This window comes from Panthera uncia (genome assembly GCF_023721935.1).
Source record: "Panthera uncia isolate 11264 chromosome C1 unlocalized genomic scaffold, Puncia_PCG_1.0 HiC_scaffold_3, whole genome shotgun sequence".
Classification (NCBI taxonomy): domain Eukaryota; kingdom Metazoa; phylum Chordata; class Mammalia; order Carnivora; family Felidae; genus Panthera; species Panthera uncia.
Genome location: NW_026057584.1, coordinates 88,275,510 through 88,303,040, shown reverse-complemented (window position 1 = coordinate 88,303,040; position 27,531 = coordinate 88,275,510). Strand labels below are relative to the sequence as shown.

General features: G+C 35.2%; 1 protein-coding gene and 1 pseudogene across 1 annotated transcript in view; one reads left to right on the top strand and one right to left on the bottom strand.

Annotated features, from left to right (window-relative positions):
- Window positions 1-27,531, bottom strand: part of LRP1B (LDL receptor related protein 1B) — a 1,876,868-nt gene that overhangs the window by 366,910 nt on the left and 1,482,427 nt on the right. The gene's annotated exons all lie outside the window — the stretch shown is intronic.
- LOC125911647 (peptidyl-prolyl cis-trans isomerase A-like) lies at window positions 25,083-25,614 on the top strand (annotated as a pseudogene).

Below are 27,531 nucleotides of genomic sequence, written 5' to 3'. Positions count from 1 at the left end.
AGGCAGAGAAGAACAGAGTAAAATCTGTATAATCTCTCTTGCCCTGCCAGAATGATCTTGGAAGCCACTTGATATAGTAGAAAGAAAAGGGAACAGTCTACATTGCAGAGTCCTACATGGAGAAGGAGGGCTGCCTTGTGAAGTTAGCCAACTCTCTTCAGACTTTTCATGAACTAGAAATAAATGTCTTAAACTTCAAAAGAAAAATCCCCCCAAAAACAAAAACAAAAGTCCTGTTATTGAAACAGATCTTAAGAATGTCACTAACATTTCTAATTTAAATACTATCATAAAAACTTTCACACTCCAACACTGATAATTCAGATGATCTTTGTTCAGTCTATTGTTGTTAGCTTGACAGTGCTTATTCTTTAAAAATCACTTTTTAATACCATCTAAAGAATTAAATCCCTTCATTTCCAAATTATAAATTTATTCAAGGAGTCAATATCAGAGACTGTGTAAACTGAAGCCTAAGAATTTACTGTTACAAGCCATTTAAAGAATGATTTGATGTGGTTTCAAAACTTATATGTTAATTCTTTGAAGACATTTCATTTATAAATGATTCAGGTGTAAATTATTAAGAAATAATATTGCGGCAAAAATTTGTTAATCCACTATTAATCTAACAATTTATTGGCAAAAAATATACTTTAACAAGCAACATTAAACTTTTTAGGAACTAAAATTTTATTCTTAATACTTTATGAAACACATCCAGCAATTGTACCTTTTACTTACACTATTAATTCATGTATACTATGTCCTGTTTTTTTTTGTTGTTTTGTTTTGTTTTTTGTTTTTTTATTTCTTTCATTATTCAATGATCAAAATGAAGCCACCTCAGCCTCTTCGGCAAAAACCTAGTAGTCTAAACTTTAGCAAATGCCCTTATATCACATGATGGATTAACTAACTTTCCTTTGTGTATCCATAGATTATGCATTCTTTCTTAGAAAGAACAGGGTACTTCTGCAGTCATAAAACAGGAGACAGACCCCTTTTTACACACCCCACCCTCAATGCCAGCGAGACCATGGAGCACTGAGATAATGTCTACAGCTGGCACCATCAAGTCTGCATGTAATCTAGAATTGTTATAGACCCCTGCAGTTTCTGTACTGATCAACTACCCTAAACCTCTTTAAAAATCACTAGGCCAGGCAGAAACCTTGGAGTTGGCCTTTAGACAAGAGTCCTCTTTCTCCCCAGGTGGCGGGCCTCCTGAATAAAGTTCATATTCCTTTCCAATAAAAAATCTGGTCTCTTGAGTATTGGGCTTTAGAGCCATGGGCAGCTAAATTTGGATTCATCAATGAAAAGACTTGAATACCATTTGTCTTATTAAATTACTCTGTGAAAATTAAAGGAGTAGCAACACTAACTTTCATCTACTTCATTCAAATAACAATAGTTAAATTTACAAAGGGCATATTGGGAATATACATGTGCCAACTCTTTGTCACAGGTTAACAACGATTTGGGGACTCAGAAGTTACAAAGCTTACAAAATATCTAATTATGAGCATTTACTGAACACTTACTATGTACTTGTCACTATTATAAGAGTTTATATTATTTATTTTATGCATTAAGCATTAGCTTGGTTATCTGTTCTTCTGTTCTGACTGCCCAGGTATTGTCTTTTTTTTTAATCTCAAACTTCCATACAATTTTCAGTTAAAATTAGGGGTAGAGCTTAAAAGATCTTAATAAAATGAAAATGTAAAAATATATGGTGATGGAAGTAGGAAAATAATTATTTTCTATTAGTAAAAGTATTATCCAAAGACATCTAAAGAGCTATTCTGATGGCAATGCGCATAAAAGACCAGTTACAGATGAATGGCCTCTGATTCCTGGACTTCCCATAAATCACTTCTCACCACAGTATCTGAAAACTAAGTATTTTAGTATAATTGCAACATGGACTATTTTTATAGTTTGACAAGCATTTGTCGGTAATGATTTAGAATCTGAGAGAGAGAGAGAGAGAGTGTGTGTGTGTGTGTGTGTGTCTGTGTGTGTGTGTCTGTGTGTCTGTGTGTGTGCGTGTATAGACAGGGGGGACTGTTTCCACATCACCTTCCCCAGCCCCCTGCCTCTTGGCCAGTAATCCTGACCTGAAGCTTATCAAGGCAACAAAGCTTCACAAATTTGTTTTGAGCATCAATTGCTTTGAGCAGTGGAAGGGTTTCTTTTAGTTATTTCTTAAGTTCTTCTGTTGTCAATATTAGCAAGTTTTCTATTTTTTTTACTTTTTCCATTTTGTTTTTCTAACTTGTTCTGGCACAACACAAATAATTTATACACACACACACACACACACACACACACACACACACACACCCATAGTTTTTTTTTTTTTTTTCCAGGAAGTAAATCAATCACAGAAATGGCTAAGATGGACATAAAAAGGAATGGCTGAAAGACTGCAGGACTGAAACATGACACCTCAGGGCTATTGAGGTCCCTGGCAGAGATTGAAACTAATTTTCAATCCAGTCACTGTTGTTGGTTGACCAATTGACCAGGAGGGAGTCCCCAAATCACATTTCTTATTTATAAAATGGAGTTAAGTAACAACCAGTTCCTTTACTGTTCTAGATATGTTACAAAGATCAATGAGATTCTTTCTTTCTTTTTCTTTCTTGCTGGCTTTCTTTCTTTCTCTCTTTCTTTTTTTTAAGTCTATTTATTTATTTTTGAGAGACAGAGAGCATGAGCAGGAGAAGGGCAGAGAGAGAAGGAGAGAGAGAATCCCAAGCAGGATCTCCACTGTCAGTGCAGTGCCTGATGTAGGGCTCAAACCCACAAACTGTGAGATCATGATCTGAGTGGAAATCGAGTCTGATGTTTAATTGACTGAGCCACCCAGGCGCCCCCCTCCCCCCCGCAATGAGATTATTTCTATGTAAAGTTTATGGCTTATTATAAAGATGTATTATAAATGTTATCATTATTATGGCAATGCAAAGTCTACTTATAAAATAAAAATAAAATTCTTCAATTAATTATGGATCATTAAACTACATTGAACAATGTGTTCAAGTTTTTCCATAGATGTTTATCCTAAGTTTCTGAGTACTGGAATCAACATAAGATCCTGTAAAGTTTGTGTAAAGGTCTTGAAAAGATTATGATGCCACCAAGTTTTCCTAAGAAAGAAGTTTTTAAATTATAAATATTTCTATGTTGTATAACATATTTGAGAGCATAAATATGAAATATAAAAAGCAGTTACTTAAATTATTCATTGCCTAAAATCAGCTAGAATATTGTGAACTAGAATACTGAAAATAGATTTGTATATATGAAAATCATCTTGCATTCTAAAATTAATATAAAAAGGAAAATAAAATAGAAATGTTTATGAACTTCTGAGATTGTTTTAATAGCATATCACCATTAAAGAGTTGCTGGGGTTTCGACTTTCTACGTTAAAATTTGTTGCCCTGGCATTATTTTCTCAAAGGTCCACTCCTCTATTGTACTCTGAAGAATAAAGTACATATGCATAGAATAAACACTAATAGAATTCTTTTCCACTCAAAGCAAGTACTGATTTTGTCCAATAATCCATTGAGTCAAGAAAACAAAAACAGATACAAAGGCACTTATTGTTTCACGGACACGCTGAATTAAAACACTGAAGGTGTTAGATGCCTAACATCTCGATTAAATTTATTCTACCCATGAAGCAACAGTTTATGATTTTCAAATGAATGGCACAGTTAAATGAAGGGAGCATTAATACAATATGATATTAATATACAAATACTCACATTATTCAACCACCACTGACATTCTGAATTAAATCAGTAATGGGGTGTATAACTGATTAAATATCTACACAACAGAAAGCAACAGCTTATGATTTAAAGAGGCGCTGGTAGAGTGATCACATCATTACACTGCCAAATGCCATCTATCACTTTTACTGAACTTAACGAAGATGGATTACATCCCACAGATGAGATGCAGCCTATAAATACTGTCATGCTAATCTTCATCTGACTTTCCTAGAGAACAGATAAGCAACAAATCAATAATTGAACAAGTCATATTAGAAATTCAGTGTAATTCAGCTTCCAGGAGAAATCGTGTCAGACATTATTGCAACAAATTGCCTTAATTCGGTGAAATCTGCCAAATTATGCTTTCCCTTTTAAGTTAACTTATTTTCTCTTTAAGCTTATTTACTTCATCAAGTTTAAGAGAAAGCATCAATTTAGTGTAAAGCATTACCACCCACTTTTACATTTTAAACCAAGACTGGCTTAGCACCATCAAACTTCTTTTACAACTTTCTGTACTAAGTGCAATGTGCTTCTTGACTCAACTTATAAGTTTATACAGGTAATTACAACTGTATGACATAGAATATTGGTTTTAAAGTTACTGTCCAAACACTGAAACAAACTGAATACCATAAAAATATCCATAAACAATACATTCATTTTACAACTTCTGGGTTGTTTTAATAGTATTTCTCCATTAAACACCTGCCTGAGTTTCTATTTACCATCTCATTTAGCTTTCACAGTTTACCTTTGTGGAAACTGTCTGTCAATTGCTTCAGTAGTCCAATCACTGGAGACCAGATTGCTTTCTGTCAGTCTGCTTGTATAATGTTATGGTAATAGATAACAGGTGGTCAGTATTCGTCAGCTGAGGTGAAGATGATGTCTCACAAACTATAAAACATCTGAGGAAATGCTGTAAAAGTTCACACTTACTACTAATTGCACCATTAGAAGTTTAATTAATTCTTTACCCTTCCACTATGTTCCTTAGATGGCCATAAGGTAGGAAATCATTCGGAACAGAAAGAAAGAATCTAAAGAGACAATAATGAGGTGTAATAAAAGAAAGAATGAGTGGCAGAATGGCTAACATTTTGCTCCGAAACTAGAGTGGAGTTTGATTGCTTAATCAGTTCTGTATTTGATAATGCCCCTAAAAGGGAATCATTTTTTAAAGAGCACCTTAATTCCGAGAACGTGTTAACCACTGCCTACATTTAAACTGACTATCCTCAATGACTAACAATATGTTTGAAAGTATTTCAAAATGCTTCCTGATTTTAAGGTGTCAGCAACTGAATCCTCACAAATCAGAAATGGATAAATGAGACATGAAAAAGTTTTCACTCCAGGACAATCTATATATATATTTAAAATATAGCCTTAGAATATGCTACGTAAAAGATGGAAACAGGGTATTAGACTCAATGTCACCTAACTAATGTTTAAACTCTGGTCAACTTCTACTTTGATATCTCCAGTTTCTAGTTTTCAAATAGCATATCTTTAGACACATGTGATGACCAGACAGTTTATATCAGGAACCTTGCAGAATTTGAATTTTGTAATTTTAGCCTTTCTAACTTGCTTAAACCTTAAAATATCTACAGTTTACAATAATTAATTTGAATAAAATTGAATAAAGGACTCTGAGCAATAAAACTGATCTCCTTGAGGAAAATTAAGACTAAAATGAGAAAAACCTTAGATTTTGTTTTAAAAGCATGACACAGAGGCTTATTTTCCTTTTTTTCCAGGATACTAGATTAAAAAATGAACAAGTATTTATCAAGGCAAGCAGTATGAAAAGCATACTGCTCAGCAAAAATCCAGTCATCTAAAAAACAAGTCCAAATTTACACACAATATTTTATGTTACACAATGTAATTTTATATTACATTACTACAAAGAACCTATGGTTTTATTTCCAGCTAAAAACCTGTTTTTGCTTTGTTTTCTTAAAAAATGTAATACTACATCTTTTCCCTAATTTTAGAAACTAACAAATGTCAAAGCCTCTTGACAAAGCCTCTTGACTCTGAAAGCTAACTTGGAAATATAACAAATGCAATTCTCAGCCCACTGGACTTAGCTATGATTGAACCCATTACAGATGTTGGTTTCTGTCAAGAAGAAATAAATTTCAGGTTCAACTTTAAGTCTTCTTAAAACCAGGGGGATTTATGCCAAATTCCTAGAGAGATATCAGTGTCTTCAAGGTTTAAACTTTTAGTTCTAACCCAAGGTAAACAGGCTGTATAGACTACATTGTCAAGACTTACTTTTGAACCCTGGAAGTTATTTCATGCAAACCACTCCCCTTCACGTTACAAATCAAACATTTATGAATTAACAGTGGCTTGGAACTGCAGTGCCATTTACCTGTTTGGACCTAATATTCAGCAATTATATAACTTTTGTTTTTGTTTTTGTTTTTGTTTTAAGCATCAAATGTGACACCACTCTTCAAATATGATTTACCCAGTAAACCTGTCTCAACATGCTCCCATCCCCATCCAAGATTAAAATCCTTCAGAATATTTATGAGATGCTTATCTCAGAGGAGTGTTCCCACCTGCCAGATATACACTGGGGATATAAGAGTGAAGAGACCAAATCTTTGTTTCCATGAGGTTTATAATCTATATGGAGGAGATAGACAAATATATACTATGTTAATAACAAAAAAGTTCTAAGAAATATTGGTTCCAAAGGGTACTTTTCTAAATGGGATGATCATAAAAGGCTTGTTTGTGGAGGTGATCTGAAGATAGGTGGGGCAAATTATGAGTTCTTAAGGAAGAACATTCTAGATAGAAGAAACAGGACATGCCTATGCCCTGAAATGAAAGTTATTTAGGGTATTCACAGAACAAGGAGGTTAAGTGCCAGAAAAGAGAGCATGAGAAAAGTAACAGGACATGAGACTGGACAGAGATGGGATTTTTGCAGGGTCTTATATACATAACATGAGAAGCCACTGGAGGGTTTTGAGCTGAAACGTTAGTGGTTGTGATCTGTGTGGTTTTAACAACTTTCCTGTTTGAGGAAAAGGTAGAAGCAGATCAGCTAGAAAGCAACTGCAATAACCTGAGTCAGACAGTAATGCCTGGACTAGTTTGTAGTCAATGAAGTTAGTGAGAAAAGGTCTGATACTGGATATATTCTGGAGCTGGATGCAATATAAACTGTAAGACAAAAGGAAAAATAACAGTTTTTAAAAGTGATGGGAAAAAAATATCAGAGTCATGTTCATGAAGGAAATAATTGGTACAATCGGACTTCATTAAAATTTAAAAATGTCTGCTCTACAAAAGACAATGTCAAGGGAAGGAGAAGACAAGTCACAAACTGGGAGAAAATATTTAGAAAAGACATATCAAAAAACAGGTTGTTTTCTAAAATAAACATAGAAGTCTTAGGGGCACCTGGGTGGCTCAGTTGGTTAAGCAGTTAAGTGTCCGACACATGATCTCACCTTCCAGACAGAGCTCTGAGCTGAGCTTGGAGCCTGCTTAAGATTATCTCCTTCTCCCTCTCCCTCTCCACCTCCCTCACTGATTCTCTCTTTTTCTCTCTGTCTCTCAAAAAAAAAAAAAAAAAAAAAAAAAAGAAAGAGAAAAAAAAGAATTTTTACACTGAACATAAGAAAATGAACAACCTACTTGAAAAGTAGGCAGAAGATGTGAATAAACATCTCAACAAAGATCAACAGATGCCAAATGCATATAAAAAGATGTTCGACACCATATGTCATTAAGGAATTTCAAATTAAGATGTTTCTACATTTATTTATTTGAAAGACATTTGAAAGACAGAAAGAAACAGAGCATGAGCAGGGGAGGGGCAGAGAGAGAGAGGGAGACACAGATTCCACAGCAGGTTCCAGGCTCTGAGCTGCCAGCACAGAGACCAACACAGGGCTCCAACTCACAAAGTGTGAGATCATGACTGAGCCAAAGTCGGACGCTTAACCAACTGAACCATCCAGGCACCTCAGGGAATTTCAAATTGCAACAATAAGGTACCACTATACATGTGTTAGAATCGTCATAATCCAGACTACTCACAACACCAAATGTTGGTGACAATGTGAAGCAACAGGAACTCTCATTCATTACTGCTAGAAATGCAAAATGGTACAGCAACTTTGGAAGACAGTTTGGCAGTACGTTACAAAATTATGCATACTCTTACTTTTTGACTCAACGAATGCACTCCTGAGTATTTCCTCAAAGTAAGTAAAAATTTCTGCCTACAAAAAAACCTGCACACAGATGTCCACAGCTGCTTTATTCATAATTGCCAAAATGTAGAAGCAACCAAGATATCCTTTAGTTGGTGGATAGACAGACTGTGGTACATCCAGACAATGGAATATTGTTTGGTGCTAAAAAGAAATGAACAAGCCAGGAAAAACATGAGAAACCCTAACTACATATTATTACATGAAAGAAGCCAATCTGAAAAGACTAGATATTATAGGATTCCAACTATATAGTATTCTAGAAAGGGGAAACTATGAAAATGATAAATAGATTAGTCATTTCCAAAGGTTACAGGGAAGGAAGGATAAATAGGCAGAGCAAAGATGATCTTTAGGGCACTGAATCTATTCTACATGATATTACAATGGTTGGTAAACGTCATTATACATTTGTTAAAACCCATACAATGAATAACACCAAGAGTGAACCCTCATATAAACTACACACTTTGGGTGATAGTCCTGGGTCAGTACAGGTTCACTGATTGTGACAAATGTATCGATCAGGTGTGAGATCCTGATGTTGGGGGAAGGTGGGGGATATACAGGAATCTTTGTACTTTCTACATAATTTTGTAATGAACCTAAAACTGCTATTAAAAATCTATTTAAATAAATAAATAAACACATTTTTCAAAACAAATGTAGAGAATATTTTTAAGTTTATTATAAATATGGGAATGCCTTTCTAAGTCTGATGGAAAACCCAGAATCCAAAAGAAAAGTTGAGTACATAAAAATTTTAAACTTCTGTTATGGGGGTGTCTGGGTGGCTCAGTTGGTTGTGTCCAACTCTTGATTTCAGCTCAGGTCATGATCTTGCTGTTGTGAGACTGAGCCCTGTGTGGGGCTCAGTACTGGGCATGGAGCCTGCTTAAGATTTTCTCTCCCCCTCTCCCTCTGCTACTCCCCTGTATGCACTTGTGCACACACGTGCTCTCTCTCCTCTCAAAAATGAATAAACTACTTAAAATATATTTATTTTTTTAACGTTTATTTATTTTTGAGAGAGAAAGTATGAGTCGGAGAGGAGCAGGGAGAGACAGAGACGCAGAATCCGAAGCAGGCTCCAGGCTCTGAGCTGTCAGCACAGAGCCCGACATGGGGCTTGAACCACAAACTGTGAGATCATGACCTGAGCTGAAGTCAGATGCCCAACCAACTAAATCCCCTGGGCATCCCAATATTAAAAATATATTCAAGAAACACTTGTGTTATGAATAAAGTCAATAGAGAAAATTAGAAGATAACATATTGAGGAAAATATGCTTTTAAAAATTTAACAAAAGATCAATATATAAAATATTTACAGATTTCTCAGAGATCAATAAGAAACTATGAAAACCACAATTTAAAATGGGCTAATGTATGGATATCATTCTTGACCCAGTTTCCACTTTTAATCTGTAGCATCTAAAGAACAGCCAAATACTGCAGATCCACAAGACAGTGTGAAAATAAGGGGCTCAGTGGATCCCACCACTCCACGAAAAAAGCACAAGCAATCCCTGTGGCTAATCTAAAGTACAGATATGAAAACGAGTTGCAGGTGCTTTTTTGGATCAAAGTGCTTCAATAATACAACTTAAAATGTGACACTGGCTTAGTGAAGGCAATCAAGCTACGGGTGGCAAAGACTCAAATATTACAGAAAAAAAATTACCAATTTAAGTAATTATAAATATAGAAAACAAACCACCTGCCAAGCACAGCTATAGATTAATTTTTCTACATTAGAAAAATTTCATGAAGTTGATGTGTATGAGATGTTCTTTGCCACTTTCAACAAAATTCTACAAGATAAATAATGAAATTAGACTGAAAGTGGATAAGCAAACAAGCGGAAAGAAAAACAACTTTGATAAAGTAAGCTTTTTGGCCTGAGGTCTGAAATTTAAATTAATTGAGAGACATTAATTGGTGCCTCTCAGGGATAAGAGTGCCAAAGTGAACAGTTTTAAGCAACGGCAACAAAGTATCACCTTACCAAAACAGAAGACAAAGGCACCAAGTCATTCATAAGCGCTTGTCATCAAGTTCTCTCTAAAACAGTGAGATGCAGGCCACTAATAAAGATCAGATAAAATGTTACATTCACAACCAAGTGTTCTCTCCACATATTATCAAGGATGGGGATTGAGAAAGATACCGAGAGAGTTTACAGGGATAGATATTGATAGAAATATTGAGAGAGGGAGGAAGAAAAGTAAAACACAGAGACAGAAAGTAAAATCTAAGACTTCAGACTTAAAGATTAGAGCTATCCAAACTCTTTGGCTATATTTACTCATACAATAAATCTCCAAATTTGCATAGTTCAAAAATTTGATAACATTATGTATTGGCAATAATAAAGAAAATTGGTGCTTTTCTCATACTACAATTTATATTGTTAATTAGTAAAGATAATTGTGTATGCCCTCTGACTCAAAAATTCTATTTCTAGGAATATATATCACAATAATACTGTTATAGGAACAGAAACACTTACATATATAAATGTCAAGTACTACACTGTTTTGTAGAAAGCATTTTAAATCTCCTAAGTTTCATGTATAAAAATGTTAACCAAATTATGGCACATTCATAAAATGAGGTACTATATAAATGTCTGAATAATAACACAGACTATGGATACTAATAGAAAACAAAGTTTTATGTCATCTTTAGTTTAAAAAAAACATATTTCAGGAGTACATAAACACATTCACACATATTGTCTAGGTAGAAAAATTATATGCCATATTACTTCTCTGAAATGAGATTGAGACTTACTACAAACCCTTCTCTGAGAAGTGGATTTCACTTATACAATCAATATTTTTACATAACAAAAACTCAGTAAGGTAATATACAGAAAAACAAACACTGGCAACATTAAAACTCTTCTTCAGGAAAAAAAAACATAATAATAGGAAATGTGGCAAGGATAGCAAATAAATAGGGATGGTTTCAACACAGTAGTCACAGCATAGTCAAACTCAGGAAGCAGGTTGGTTGGCCATCCATTTTCCTGGTTATTTGACTCATATCACTAGATTTCAATTAAGATCAGCTACTAAAATAGTACAGCAATGGTTCTCAAAGTGCAGTTCATGGATCAGCATTAACTGGGAACCTCTAAGAAGTGCAAGTCCTCAGGCCTTATACTAAACCTAATTAATTAAAAACTTTGAAAGTAGTTAAAACTCAGTTTTAACAAGTCCTCTAGGAAATTCTGGTGTATGATGAAGTTTGTGAAACACTATAGGAGAGCACAGTGAATAGGAATAAAGGATTAGACTTCTAGTTTCAGTCCCAATATATATAGGTATATATATTGAAAGGTATCACTCACTTCTGTACAATAAAAGCTGAACAAACTGAAAATCAACCACTTCTCTTGCACCAATCATAAAACAGAGATCATAGGGCAAGCCACAACCCTGAAACCTGGAGAGAAAGGAAAATACAGATACGCAGAGCTGAGCTCAGGTTAACAGGAACACAAGCTACAGGAGCCATAAACTGGTAGGAGTACTTAAAAGTAACTTTGATGAGTTGCTGAACTTGGAATGTAGATTATAGTAAGAATGAGAAATTCCTGCAACCTGCAGCCTTGGAGGACATCTTCACCTCTGTGGGTTTTACTCCTTGGAACGCTAGCATATTCTCATGGTAAAGGACCAAGGCAAACCTTCATATCTCTGACAGTGGTGGTGGTAGGGGTTGAGAGAGGTAACCATTTATTTATTTTATTTTTTAATGTTAATGTTTTATTTATATTTAAGAGAAAGAGAGACAGACAGACAGACAAAGCATGAGCAGGAAAGGGGCAGAGAGAGATGGAGACAGAACCCGAAGTAGGCTCTGAGCTGTCAGCACAGAACACAATGCAGGGCTTGAACCCACAAACCATGAGATCATGACCTGAGCCAAAGTTGGACGCTTAACTGACTGAGCCACCCAGGTGCCCCAAGAAAGGTAATCATTTAAAATATGCTCAAAGATAGGCACCTGGGTGGTTCAGTTGGTTAAGTTTCCAGCTCTTGGTTTTAGCTCAGGTCATGATCTCACAGTTCATGGGATCGAACCCTGGCTCAGGCTCTGCACCAAGGGTGGAGCTTACTTGGTGTTCTCTTTCACTCTCTCACTCTCTCTCTCTCTCTCTCTCTCTCCCTCTCCCTCTCTCTCTCTGCCCTGCTTGCTCTTTCTCTCAAAATAAATTTAAAATACTAAAGACAAATATGCTCAGAGAATCCTCAATTATAAAGACTCATTCAGAAAGAGAAAAGAACTCTCTAGAGACTTTATCCAATGTGGGAAAAGAGATATTACCCAACTCTATCTCCCTTAGGCTTCCTAGCTCACATCAGAGTGGGTGGGGTGAATGAAGTTGAGGAACCCTTGTGAAGGTCATAGCCCAGGGACAGAGAACCCTGAAAGACTCAATCAGAACCATAGGATTATACAAGGTTTGCCCTTTCCCCAAACTTCACAATTACATCAATGGAGCTCAGGTATAATAGCAGTGGATTATATCTGAAAGAGCTGCTAGTCTTAGACTTTGTTTAAGAAGGAGTTGTTAGGGAAAACCAAAGAAAACAGAAAAGACAAAAACAAGGACCCTAGAAGAAACGGAAGCCTCAGACACCTAAAGCTACAGCAAACATTGCACACAGCTTGACTTTTTACCAAATTAATAAAACCTCATGCTAAAGGCCTATTCAGGTCAGTTCCTATTACCTGATACACTATATTCAGCTTTCAATAAAAATTTGCAACACATGCTAGAAGGCAAGGAAAAATACAGTCTGAAGAAACAGAGCACACATGACAAACAAAATAAGATATGGCAGAGAATTGGGAATTATCAGACTGGAAATTTACAATAATAATAATTAATAAGTTAAGAGCACTAATGAAAAAAAATAGACAACCATGAAAAACAGATGGGTAATGCAAACAGAGACATAAAACCTGTAAGAATCAAAAATAAATGTAGAAATAAAAAAATACTGTAATGGAAATAAAGACTTCATCTGATGGGCTCATCAATAGACTAGATATATCTGAGGAAAGAATCAATGAGCTAGAAGACATGTCATTAGAAACTTCCCAAGCTAATTAAAAAAAATCCAAATTTAATAGAATATTCAAGAACTGAGGGGCAATTTGAGTGTTCGACTCTTGATTTTGACTCAGGTTAAGATCCAAGGGTCGGGAGATCCAAGGGTCGGGAGATCAAACCCAGCTCAGGTTCCCCAATGAGTGTGCAGCCTCCTTAAGATTCTCTCTCTCCTCCTCCTGTGCCCCTCTTCCTAACTTGCTTGCAGTCTCTCTCTCCTTAAAATATTTTTTTTTATTTTTAAAAAAAGAAAAAAAGAGAAACTTGCATTATACCAATGGAGCAGTATAGTGTATTTGAGAGGACCTAGATTGCTTGTAAATACATATTGCAAACTATAAGAAAACAACAGAAAATATAAAAAGAAGTATTATTAATATGCTGAGATAGGAGAAAAATGGAATCATGCAAAATGTTTCATTATAATAAGAGGACAAAATTTGATAATTTAGATGAAAATAACAATTCTTTAAAATACAAACCACTAAAATTCACACACACACAAAATCAGTAATCTACCAAAGAAGATGAATCAGCAAAAATCTTCCAAAGAAGAAAGCACCAGGCCCAGATAGTTTCACCTGTGAATTTTACTAAATACTAAAAAAATAAATTTTTACCAAATCTCTACAATCTCTTCCAGAAAATAGAAGCAGAGGGAATACTACTCATAATTTATTCTATGAAGCCAGTGTTACCTTAACACCAAAACTGGATAAGGTATTACAAGCTAAAACAATACTACAGATATATATTTCTCATGAACATACATGTAATAAAAATCCTCAACAAAATATTACCAAATCAAACATAACAATGTATAAAAAGAATTACACACTACAACCAAGTGGGATTTATTCCTGCCATTCAATCCTGGTTCAACATTTTTAAATCAATTAATGTAATCCACCACATCAGCTGACTTTTATAGTCTGCATCCATTGATGCAGAAAAAGCATTTGGCAAAATCCAACACCCATTCATGATAAAACGCCTCAGCAAACTAAAAATAGAAAGAAAAGCCCTCAATTAGATAAAATACATCCTCACTAAATCTACAGCCAACATAAATATTCTCCCATGTGGAAGTATTCCTACTAGTTTATATAAATACCCCCTCAAAAAAAGGGAACAAACTCCTCATTTCTTAGATTAGACTGTGCATAGTGACTTCTGTCCAAAGTGTAGATAAAGAGAAGGAGTAAAAAGAGTGATTTTCCAGTGGGGAAACTTGACAAACATTATTCAAGCCAAGTAATCAAGGATAATATTAACAGTTAAAATGCATATTGATAGTATATATGCCTGATAGGATGTGATTAAACTGACACTCTACATCTGTGGTCTCTGGTCTTCTGGATTACCAGTAGCTCCAGAGGGGAAAAAAACCAGTCAGACAAATCCCACTTGAGGGACATTCTACAAAATACCTGACCAGTACCCCTCAAAACCATCTAGGTCATCAAAAACAAGATATATCTGAGAAACTGCCACAGACAAGAAGAGTCCAAAGAACAACAGACAACTAAATGTAAAATGATATCCCAAATGAGATCCAGCAACAAAAATAATTAAAATGTACATTAAGTAAAAACTATAGAAATCTAAGCAAACTGTGGACTTTGGTTAATAATGATGTATCAATATGGTTTATTAAGTATAACAAATATTTTATATATTAGTAACAAAGAAAACTAGGTGTGGGATATATGAGAAATCCCTTATCGTCTCAATGTTTCAGTAAATCTAAAAGTGTTATAAAAAAATAAGTTCTTAGGGGCAACTGGATGGCTCAGTTGGTTGAGCCTCCAATTCTGGATTTTGGCTCAGGTCATGATCTATTGTTCATCAGGTCAAGCCCATCATGGGGCTCTGTGTTGACAGTATGGAACCTGCTTGTAATTCTCTCCCCCTCTCTCTCCCTGCCCCTCCCCCTCCTCAAAATAAATAAATATTAAAGAAGATATGTTCTATTAAAAAAAGGGTGAAAATCAATTTTGAGTTCTGGTTTACAAATTCCTATTTGAGACCATAAGCTGTTTCATCTCTTGGAACCTCAGTTGTCTTCAGAAGATATATTTTATAGTTACTGTGCAGATTAAATGCTACATGGAGCTTTTAGGAAAATATCTGGCACATGTTAAAAACACAAAAGGAAGATAATTATTATTATACCCAAAAAGAAGAATATGTGAATTGTCTAGGGTTTCCTATAAATAAAGAGAAATTAGTGAAGAGCTTGGTATCAGAACAATTTCACTGCATTAGGAATCCAATTTTAAAACATCCTTTATTACATTATTGTTATTATTATTACTACTCATTGATTACCCACTTTTATTTTGATGTAACATAGATACTAATTACAATTCTGTTTTTTGGATATGGCTTATAATAACTTTAGAGATGAGGTAATTGAATTTCATTATAAAGACACTAGAAGAAGTAAATTTTTCCATTGGCCAGAATGGCACACTTTGCCATCTATAGTCTAAGTTTTATATTCTATATTAGATACATTCTAAACCTTTCTTACAACAGATGGAAACTCTATTGGGCAAGTTACTAGTCATGATGAAGAATATGGTACATATTCTTAATATAATTAAGGAATAATTAAGGAATGACGAGTTGCATATTTTTGTTGTCTGGAATTATATAAATATAATTTATTTTATATTTTAATTAATAATTATGTATATATAAAGACAGTTAAGACACTTGATTAGTAATTTAGCAGGATCCACTCCTGTATTTGATCATGAAATGACATGTTGAGCGCCATATATTTGGCAAATCATGGTCAATCCTCTTCTCCCTGAATCTATTTTAGGTAATTCTTAGTAATCTACACTATCTTTCCAACCTGGCCATTTATCTGAGGGTATTGAAAGTATAAATAAATTTCCAGTTCACAAGTATTTTAAACAGAACTGAGATCAATGGAGACCCACTGTTAGAGGCAACAACCTCTGGCAGCCAATATTCTGCAAATAACTGGTTCTGAGCTGAGATTATTGCAGCCAATATATTAGATGAAACTAGGAGCTTTGTGAGCCACTTTGAAAAATAGTCTTTCACAATCAAGAAATTTGCTCTAGATTGCACCTGCAAAAATCAATATTGATTCTTGTATAAAGCTTCTTGAACCCTTAGCATGGAAGAATCAATATCTTTGGCCGATTATGTATAGTAGCATGGCACACAATATACAGTTAATTCAATAATAAGCATTAATTCCAGGTCAGCGGACATTCATCAGTTAATGCTTTCATGAAAGCAATTCTCAAACGTGCTGCATAAAGCATGGCTAAATAATTTGAGGTCACTGTTGGAAAGAAAAAACACAATTTCCATTATACTGTTCCTTTATAGATAGAAAATATATTCATGCATTTAACTACTCATTATAGATGTGTTAGTATTTTCTATATTCAAGTCGTGTTGCAAGGTAATAAAGTCACAGTATAAATCCCAATGCCTATTCTTTAGGAGCCATGATGTATATCATGTTATATATGTAGTGATATATATCTATTATATATGTATACCAATCATATATAGTATACGTATACCAATCACTATATTGTGCCTACTTATTTTCATTCTCCTCCATCATTTATAATAATGCTCTTTTTAATTTTTTACATTTATTTATTTTTGAGAGAGAGAGGCAGAGAGAGAGAGGGGGGTTTGAGAGAGAGAGGCAGAGAGAAAGGGAGACACAGAGTTGGAAGCAGGTTCCAGGCTCTGAGCTATTAGCATAGACCCCAACGTGGGACTCAAACTTACAAACCATGAGATCATGACCTGAGCCAAAGTCAGACGCTTAACCAACTGAGCCACCCAGATGCCCCTGTAATAATGCTCTTATACATAAAATTCTCTAAAGAAAGTTAAGGTAACTGGAAATATCATTAATTATGTGTTCGATTAGAAATAATTACTGTAAAACAAACAACATTGTACATTATTTTTCTAATGAGTTCAGCTTAAGAAGCTAAAGTTCCTTGAAGTCTGGGAATTAATATATTAGCTATAAACACAGCCTACTTCTCTTCAGCATTCTAGACAAAAAGCATTTTATTAATTTGGTGGAAAAGACTCAACATGACTCTGATATTGCTTGCTGAAATCTAAAGCCACTTGGTTGAGAAAATAATCCAAGGAATGAACAGAACCAAAAGTCTTGTGGAAAAATAAGAACTCAACTTTGGATCTGGCTTACAAACAGCTTCTTTTATTTAATAATGGCTTTGGATTAAAAAGTGGAATTTTCCTCAGAAACAACTGTAAAGTTACAGAATTCCTATTAGAGAGGTAAAGTAGATATGAGAGTGACCAGAGATCATCTTAGGGACAGAATTGAAGCTAATTTGGTAGCCAGTGGCACCGAGGCTCTAAGAACAGATACAAAGAAATGATGTTCTGGAAAGAAAGTAGTGAGGGACAAATTGCTGTTAAAGAGACGATGGATGAGTGTTCCAGCCTGAAATGAGTTCTTTAACTTTGTGGTTTATCTCCCACTGTTCTGTCAACATAAATGGTAATTTCAATAACTCTAAATCTCCTTCCAATGGCCCACATCAAGAGGAGGTCTTGGGAGTATGTAACTTCTGATTCTGGACTTGAATGTGTTTAGAGATTTTTCTTCAGAACTAATACAATTTTTCTTCAGAACTTTCCATACATAAAAAGATGATGTAAGCTGTTAAACATGCCAAGTTGCTTTCAAGCTATATCTTTAGTTCAAAAGCACTTCTGCTTCTGCATGAGGTTATTTTGGAATCCAAATCTTTTCCTCAATTTGTTTTCTATCATTTCAGTTCTCCTTCTCACTGGCAATTGAGTGCAGATCCAACAACAGGTGCCACTGCTGTAGACCTTCCTAGACACCAGCACCTGCTGCAGCCTCATAGAGAAGACAGACCTGGTTTTGCTTCCTCTTCTTCACCATTTAGCTGCTGTTGGATGACCCGGTAGGGGTTTTATTAAAAGTGTAAATCCCATCAACCCTTTGACACTGGGACCTTCTAAAAATCCAATTAAATATATCAATCTAAGATCCAGTAAAATTTGACCATACTGAAAGAGTGCTTACAAAAATCATCTAACACAAAACTTCTAATGTTAATCCTCAATTATTTATGATCAAAACATTAGCATGTGGGGGCACATAGGTGGCTTAGTTGGTTAAGTGTCCAACTTCAGCTCAGGTCATGATCTTGTACTTGTGGGTTTGAGCCCCACATAAGGCTCTGTGTTAGTGGTACAGAGCCTGCTTGGGATTCATTCTCTCTCTCTCTTTTTTTCTCTCTCTCCCCCCTCCACTCTCTCTCTCTCTCTCTCCTTGCCCCCCACTTGTGCTCTTTTTCTCTCAAAATGAATAAACTTAAAAAAATTAAAAATTAAACATTAGCATTTGGCTTACTCTTCTGGACAAGAAGTCTTAAATGCAGCCACAGATACCTGCCTCATATGTGGAGTGATGTATTCAAACATGAGTTTATAATTTTAAAAGACTTCAAAAGAAGTTTGCTATACATTACAGTTACAATATCTCAGAGCTGATAGTGAATCTTCCTGAATGTCTCAAAGACAGTTTTATTTTCCTTTCACTTTGTTTGTAATTATATTGTGTGTCATGCTCTAATGTAAATACAACAGAATTCAGACTACAAAGTGAATCATATTAATTCTCTATAAAGCACTGTGATGTGCCTAGTGGTTATAAGCATGGGCTAGCATTTCTGGAGGGACATGCTCTAACTCACTTTACTGTCATGACCACTATGTAAGTAGGTGGAATTGTTATCTCCAATTTAAGGATGAGGAGCCATACACAGGTCAGGTAATTGAAGGGTAAGGCTGGGATTTAAACCCCATGAATGATGATTTAATGTGTGGTTATCTTCAATGGAGAGTGGCACCTGGTGAAGTATGAAAAGATGAAATTCTGATAAAATAATCATATGTTAAAAAAATAATGTTTTTATTTTATTTTTGAGAGAGACAGAGACAGAATGCGAGTAGGTTGGGGCAGAGAGAGAGGGAGACACAGAATCTGAAACAGGCTCCAGGCTCCGAGCTGTCAGTACAGAGCCTGACGCGGGGCTTGAACTCACGAGCTGTGAGATCATGACCTGAGCCAAAGCCGGATGCTCAACCATCTGAGCCACCCAGGCGCCCCTATATATGTCAAAGTATACTATATCCTTTGATTAGGTGTTTTGAATCTAAATATCTTCCCCAATAAGGAAAAATAAACTCTTAAGTTTTCTCCTGATCATTCCTTATTATTGTCCGAAACATCTTAGAGGAAAATATTATGAATTGCAACTTTAATAATTATTTACTAAAATAATCATTTTTGATCTTGTATTTTTTGGCCACGGTGGAACATTTTTGAGACACCGCAGGATCCTAAGGAATCTTTCTCTAGAACTTCTGCTATAATACAAATACTAGGCTCACTGTTCATAAATAATTATGCTGGTTTAGTTAAATGGCACTAATAGCTCATGAGCCTCATTTTGATAAACAAATTTGAAAGAAAATGCTTTCTTATTTCAGTATTTGCACAGTGCTTACTGCATTCTTAAATTTATGCAGGGTGATACCCTGAGCTACAGTAATTCTAAAAAGTAGTATAGCAATTCTACTTTCCTTTTCTTTAGTCTAGAAAGCAGAGTAATCTAAAACAAAGTCAAATGATTTCATAATTCCCCAAACCCTACAGAAGCTTCTAATTTTATTTAGAATAAACATAAAGCCCTTCCTATGATGGCAAGATCCAGGATGGTATGGCCTCCAGTAATCATTCTGACCTAATCAACTCTTACTTCCCCCTTGCTCTTTCCAGCTCTGTTGGTTTTCTTGCTTTATTTTGGTTTCTCAAGCATTCTTCGATCTCAGGGCCTTTGCACTTAAGGCCATCCCTCTTTCTTGAACACTCATTCCTCAGCTCTCCTCATACCCTGGAGACTTCTGCTCAGATGTTACATCCTTCAAGAATACTTCACTGACCACTATGTTTAAAATGTTACCATTTACTCTGTATAGATCGTTCCTTTGTCCTGTGTCTTTTGCTTCAAAAAATTTGTAACAATTTGATGAACGTATTTAATTCAGTTTATTATCTGTCTCCTGCACTATAATGTGAGCTTCAATACAGCAGGAAGTTATACATTGCTTTACCGCCAGGTCCCATAAGAGAGAGACTGACACAATATAGAAATTTACTAAGTATCTGTTGTATGAATAAAATAATTAATGAAAAAAAAATGTTCCACACATTTTCTAAACACTATCTTTTATTTTTGCTGACCAAGAATTATTAGCCACATGTTATGGATGGAACTTGTATTTGATGCTACTCTTTTTGTTAATGCAGTATATAAATATATAGTTATGCATTCACACTTGCCAAGACTGTTTTAATGTGACACTTTAAACCATTCAAGAGTCTTCAGTGTAAAACTTCACAGAAAAGACAAAATTACAATTTGTCATCTATGCTATCCACAAATTGCAGTGCTCAAGTGGATACTAAAACTCTGTAATCTAAGTAGCAAAGAGTTTTGCAGACGGCTGTTCTTTTTATGAAATTTAAATCTTGGAACAATGACTGATAGTAGAGAGGCAAATTAGCCTTCCCAAGATTTCATAAGTTCATCAAGGCTTTATTCTTAATAACCAATGGCAATTAAAAAAAACGTTCTTAATGTGGCAGAAATCTAAAGACAGATTTTTTTTGAATAAAAAATGTCTTCCTTTTAGGTGTCTTTATGATTCCCTTTAAAAGAGAATAAAACTCTTTTAACATCTGGATGTCAAAGGATGAGCTAATCAGAATAAAACTTTCTAGTTTTCTAAGTAGCCATTAAACTCTATTAACTTCTATGGTAAATATCACAGCTGGACCTAGTGACATTATGGTGATTTTATTCTCTCTCTCAAAATATTTTAGGGATCACAAAAATTATTTTTTTAATGTTTATTTTTGTTTTTGAGAGAGACAGAGAATGAGCAGGTAGGGGCAGAGAGACAGGGAGACAGAGAGTCAGAAACAGGCTCCAGGCTGAGTTGTCAGCACAGAGCCCCGCTTGGGGCTTGAATTCACAAACCACGAGATGATGATCTGGACAGAAGTCAGATGCTTAATTGACTGAGCCACCCTGGCGCCCCCCACCCAATAAAAAATACTCTTAAAGTCTTAGCCCATGTCCTCTGTTTTACTAGACTAGAAGCTCTTGAGGGCGGGGAACTTCAGTGTCCTATTCTGCATTGAATTTCCAGCACAAGCATGGTGCCTATGTGAGGTTACACATAAAATATTATTATGTCTTTACTTCCTCGTAACTGACTTTCTCTCTGTCAAAGGCATACATATGGCAACATGGATGGAGCCAAAGAGTATTACGCTAAGCGAAATAACTCAGAAAAGATAAATACCATATGATTTCACTCATATGTGGAATTTAAGAAACAAAACAGATGAACATATGGGCAAAAAAAGAAAGAAAGAGAGGCAAACCAGGAGACCGACTTTTAACTACAGAGAACAAACAGGGTTACTAGAGGGGAGGTAGGCAAGGATGGGTTAAATAAGTGATGAGTTAATGAGGTCACTTGTTTTGATGAGCATTGTATGTAAGTGATAAGTCACTAAATTCTACACCTGAAACTGATACTGAACTGGATGTTAACTAGAATTTAAACAAAGGGGCGCCCGGGTGGCTCAGTCCATTAGGCATCTGACTTTGGCTCAGGTCATGATCTCAAGGTCCGTGAGTTCGAGCCCCGAGTTGGGCTCTGTGCTGACCACTCGGAGCCTCAAGCCTGCTTCGGATTCTGTGTCTCCCTCTCTCTGCCCCTCCCTTGTGCATGCTCTCTCTCTGTCTCAAAAATAAATAAACATTAAAAAGATTAAAAAAAAGAATTTAAATAAAAACTTGAAAAAATTCATGAGTAAATACTATTTTAATGCTTAGTTTTTACTTTTAAAAATAAACTTTGAAGTTTACATTTGAAATATTTCTAAAAGCCAAAACTAAGAAATTGGATAAACGACATTTTCTTGAAAAAAAAATCAAGAATCAAGAACAATGTAGCAAATTAACTTGATGTCAGAACATGAGATTTGAAAGATGACTGAAAATAAATAAATTAGCTAAACTCCCTAGATGATCTAATAAGTGTTATTGATTCTTGCAAAGGAGGTGAGTGACCTACACCTTCACAGAGGTTTCTGGAGCTGGAGATAAGGTCTGTCTATCTAGATGGACCAGAGAGTCCACATTGAGAATACCCTCCACCCACTTCCTTTGCCATTTCTTCTCGGTATCAAAAAGCCTTTTGAAAGCAGGGCTAACACCTATAGACCTTCCCTTGCCATCCGATGTTGCCTGTACTGAATCACTACTTCATCTGTTCAGCTGATCCTACTGACTGGCAACCATGCATCATCCAGAGAAGTGGAATGTGTGCTCTGAGATTTTGGTGAATCTTATCTGAACTGCCCACATGGGCATCTAACTTCAATGTCCCATGATACTTCCAGGCCCTAAAGTAAAGAAAGACAGGGTCCTGGATGATCCTGTGGATTGTGGTAATGTGGAAGAGAAACCTGAATCTTCAGTACCTGGTAATATCAGAGAGCAAGAAAATCCACCACCAGTATATCTCACATGGAAAAGGAATGAAAAGTATTTCCTGAATATTTAGGGTATATCCTCTTTATGTGTCATATAGATATGTGTGTGTGTGTATGTATATATATATTTGTGTGTGTATATGTATGTATACATATGTATGAAGTAACTTTTTTATTTTATATTCCATCTTATAAAAATGTGGCTATGAGTGCTTGTGTTTTATGTTGACTAAATATGTACATACATAGTGTTATATATCTTAATTTAGCAGAAAGGAAAAATATATACATTCGGGATGTCCTACCTTTTCTCCATGCTGGCATTATATTAGATAATATTACAAACCTTTTCCTCTCTGAACATTTTTTCTTAAAATCTTGTGCCGTTAAGGTGGCCAAATCACAAAAGTTGCTCTCTGGCTTTACTTCATTGTTCATATTCTCCCATCGATTAAAAAAAGATATACTGACCACCTCTTCTTCATAAGGCACTAAGAAAGATGTGGAAGAAATCCTGCTTTGAAGAACAGAATAAACATGTTGTATAAAAGTCATTTTATTATTATAATGTATGTTGCTTAAATGACAGAAAAAGAATGTAATCTGATTGCTGGCAGTTCCTACATTATTTATATGACTGCTATTAAAATGTGAATTTAAAAAACACAATGGCAAGCTAATGTGAACAAAGGTAACCTAGTGAGGCCTTAGAAACCCTCCTGCTTGGTTAAAGTGAAAAAGAAAACAATGTGCTTCTCTTTTGCAAAAAATATAGTAATCCCGGTGTCTCATCTTCTCACAGAGAAATTTATCAAAATCACACAATTTTGCTACCTACTTATTAATGAATATACATGATCATAGTTTCAATGTGCAATGTTCACAGATACTGTGCACATTAGGACATAATACATTGTGTGTTCCATTGTGTGTTCTGAGGTTCCATGACCTCAGAGAGATTGTGAATCATATTAGTCAACAGTTTTATCTAGTATGTCAAGAGAAAGGGAGAAAGGTTAAGAGGTGGGAGGTGGTAGATGTAAGTCCAAAATAATGTTGTGTACTTTGTAGACATTTTTCATATAGCTGGTATTTACTAAAGTACATTGGATCTCGGACTTCTCAGAATTTTCAGTTCCTCCGGTAACATTTGTAAATTCATTTTGCAGCTTTGCTCCTTTTCTCTCTGCATGCTGATACCCCAGCTGTTTGCTCTTCTGCTATTACTTATTTCAAAAGCATCTGAGCTTAAAATGATATAACTGGTCACAAAATTGAGTGCCAGGGCACTAATGTTCACCCTCAGTTACATAAGCGGCCAATAACCCACATTCCCATGAGAGGGTATTGATTGTATATGAAGGTGTAAGAGTCCTGTCATTTTTACTCATATCTTCCCATATTAGGCAGATTAAATCATTACTATAAAATTATTAAAATAAAAGCCATTATTATGGCTTTGTGCTAACTTTTTATTTTCAAAAGGCCACATAAGAGCATTAGTCATTTCATTTTGATCAAACACAGGGCTGCACTGTACAAACTGCTCTGATCTAGTATATGACCCCATGTCCTTTGCCACAATGAATTAGGTGTTTGAATGTTTATAGAGATTCTAAAGCAGCCACTCAAGATAAGTATTCATTGTTTGTGCTTTGTTTTCTAATCTAATTATAAACTTCGTTGGTTTTAAAAAACCACTGAAATATTTAAGAACTACTTCCTATCTAAGGTGTTAAACATAAAATCTTCCTCATAATTACCTCCTGGATTTCCACTTTTGCTGCACATTTATTTCTAACAAAAACGTTATTTGGTATCATCGTGACCTCTCTATTGATCTACTTACTATTTTCTCTTTAAGTCAATTCAATTCTGATTTCATTTCTAACCAAATAGAAACCAAAGCAAATTATTTCCAGAATGCTTTTGTTAGCAACTTAGAAATCTTTCTCTCTACTTTCTATTTCATTTGCCTATGTCTAATCATAGGACCAGATTATTGGATTCAGCAGGACTGAATATTACTTCTGGAGAAAAGCATACACTCACATACACTGGCTCCCTATAAATCCATACTTGGATTTAATAATTGTGCATAAGCTTAGAGACATGGAGACAATTTGCTTTCAAGTTCTAGTTGCAATCTTGAGATATATGACTTGCTACAGAACTTAGTATAGGCCTTGCAGACACTGCTGCTTGGGTGCCACACCCACCACCCCACCATAGTCACCTCCACCATGTTTTTCAGTATCTCTGTGGACAGCGAGCCCTTGGGCCGTGTCTCTTTCCAGCTGTTTGCTGACAAAGTTCCAAAGATAGCAAGAGCTTTTGTGCTCTGAGCAGTAAGGAGAAAGGATTTGGTTATAAAGATCCCTGCTTTTACAGGATTATTCTGCAATTATGTGCCAGAGTGACTTCACATGCCATAATGGCACTGGTGGCAAGTCCATCTATGAGGAGAAATTTGATAAGAATTTCATCTTGAAACAGATGGATCCTGGCATCTCGTCCATAGCAAATGTTGGACCCCAAACAAATGGTTCCCAGTTTTTCATCTGCACTGCCAAGATTAAGTGATTGGATGAAAAACATGTGGTCTTTGGTAAGGTGAAAGAGGCATGAATATTGTGGAAGCCATGGAATGCTTTGGGTCCAGGAATGTCAATACCACGAAGAAGATCACCATTGCTGACTGTGGACAAATCTAATAAATTTGACTTGTGTTTTATCTTACCTACCAGACCATTCCTTTTGTAGCTCAGGAGAGCACCTCTTCACCCCCATCTACTTGAAATATCCTATAATCTTTGTGTTCTTGATGCAGTTCTATGGGTTCCATATTTTCCTTACTCCTCTCCAACTCCAGCTGGATTGCACATTTAAATTTATGAAATAAACTTATGAAAATGAAAACAAAATAACAACGAAAGAACTTAGTTACTAACCTGCAAAATTGGAAATGATATCTGTCTCTTGGAGATGCAAAAAAAAATAATTGAAAAATCTGTGATGGAGGCATAAATTCATTCTTCTCATATAAGATTCAATCCAGGAAATGCATTTTTGGTGAATGTTTAAAAACTGTTTAACATTAATTCATGACCCCACCCCCAGCACAAAAATTCACTCCAAATCCAGAAGTCATAGTTGTTTGTTCCAAAAATTCCCACAGGACTGAACTTGATCTTTCCTTCAAGCCCATAGCTATCAAGAATCCCCTAACAGAAATCTCCAGGAAGGAATGGAAGCATGGTCACATCTCTTCTCTACCTGGGTGATACTTGCAATATAATCATACCTACTTACTTTATATGGTGTTCAAGATTCATAATTCCACCTACCAAACAGACTAACAGAGAAAATGTCAGCTCTTTATATTTAAAGCTAGCTTTCATGTGTTATTTTCTCTCTCTCTCTCTCTTTTTAATAGCATTCCTCAGTTTATTGCAGCATTATTTACAATAGTCAAGATTTGGAAACAGACCAAGTGTCCATCAACAGATGAATGGATAAAGAAGATGTGAAGGGCACCTGGGTGGCTCAGTCAGCTAAACATTAAACTCTTGATTTCAGCTCAGGTCATGATCTCACGGTTGTAAGATGGAGTTATGCATTGTTTCATTTCCCAGGATAAATCTTGCTAGTTCCCACAGGACAAGATTTTGAGACCATGCCAATAATCATTCCTATTCTGAAAGCACTTGGGTCTGTGAACATCCTTTAAGAACATGATGGATGAATCTGACACCCACATGCTTAAAAGCTGAGTATGGAAATCACATTTTTCATTGTTTAACAATGTGTTTCTGTTGGTACATCACGTAAATACATAATTTTAGTTTAGCAGATGGAGAAACTGAGGGCAGAGAGGCAAATAACTTTTTTGAGAGTACACAAGTGGCAAAACCTAGATTCAGAGTCAGATCTGTTGTTGCCAAAGCCCATGTACTTTTTTATACCCATCTATCTCCTCTCTTCCAGGCCCTATTCATCAATAAATACTATTCACATACAGAGATAGTATTTTTTAATATTAACAAAACATAAACTTCATTATTTTTAATGTGAAACACAAAGTAACTATTTGTATTTTATAATTTACTTTGCTTAATTTTCTATGTTGTTTTTGTTTGAAATAAAATTAAAATTTTCAACACTATTCCTGGATATATATACACACATATATGTAAATGTGCATGAGCAAACACACACATGCACACACACACAATATGTGTATGTATAAATGTGTGCGAAAGACATGTGCATGATGCATGGATGGATGTGAAAGATGTATGCATATGTGTGTGTGTGTGTGTGTGTGTGTGTGTGTGTGTGTGTGTTTGAGGTATACAGACATACCTACACATACATATGTATCTGTCAATATACAAATATACACAAATACATACACATTGAATCACTACTTTCTTGGTATTTCTTGATATCTTCTAGATAAATAGAGGTATTCAGTCAGTTTTCTGCTCTGGATAAATGAAACCTGATACTTTGAATACTAATGGAAAAATGTGTTATAATTAACTGAAATAATTTTCTAATTTTTCTTTGCATTTAAAAGAAGTGAAAATTCTGAGATTATAAATCAAAACATGTTACATTCATTAACAGCCTGCAAAGTTATTTTTAAAATTCTGCCTGTAAGTTCTTTCTTTAAAAAGGTTCTAAAAT